The following is a 267-nucleotide window of genomic DNA, read 5'->3' as shown; positions in this document are numbered from 1 at the left end:
CGGCGCCCAAGCCCACTCCACCACAGCTGCTCGCCAGCACAACTTTCCCTAAGCCCAGCTGTGCGGATGGTGTGTTTATTGAGCCAGATGTTTCCAAGGACTCAAGTCACTTCCCGAGAGAAATTACTCATATAGGAGAGGAGGCTAGCACTTACTGCAAACAACTCTAAGAAGCTTATTTCAAGAGCCAATATGCCTCCCTGACAGACATTCTCTAAGGTAAATAAATCCTCTGGGTCTAAAACTACCTCTTCGAGGTACCTGGGT

This window comes from Mustela nivalis, assembly GCF_964662115.1.
Source record: "Mustela nivalis genome assembly, chromosome: 10".
In the NCBI taxonomy this organism is placed as follows: Eukaryota; Metazoa; Chordata; class Mammalia; order Carnivora; family Mustelidae; genus Mustela; species Mustela nivalis.
Note: the sequence above shows the minus strand (reverse complement) of the source record.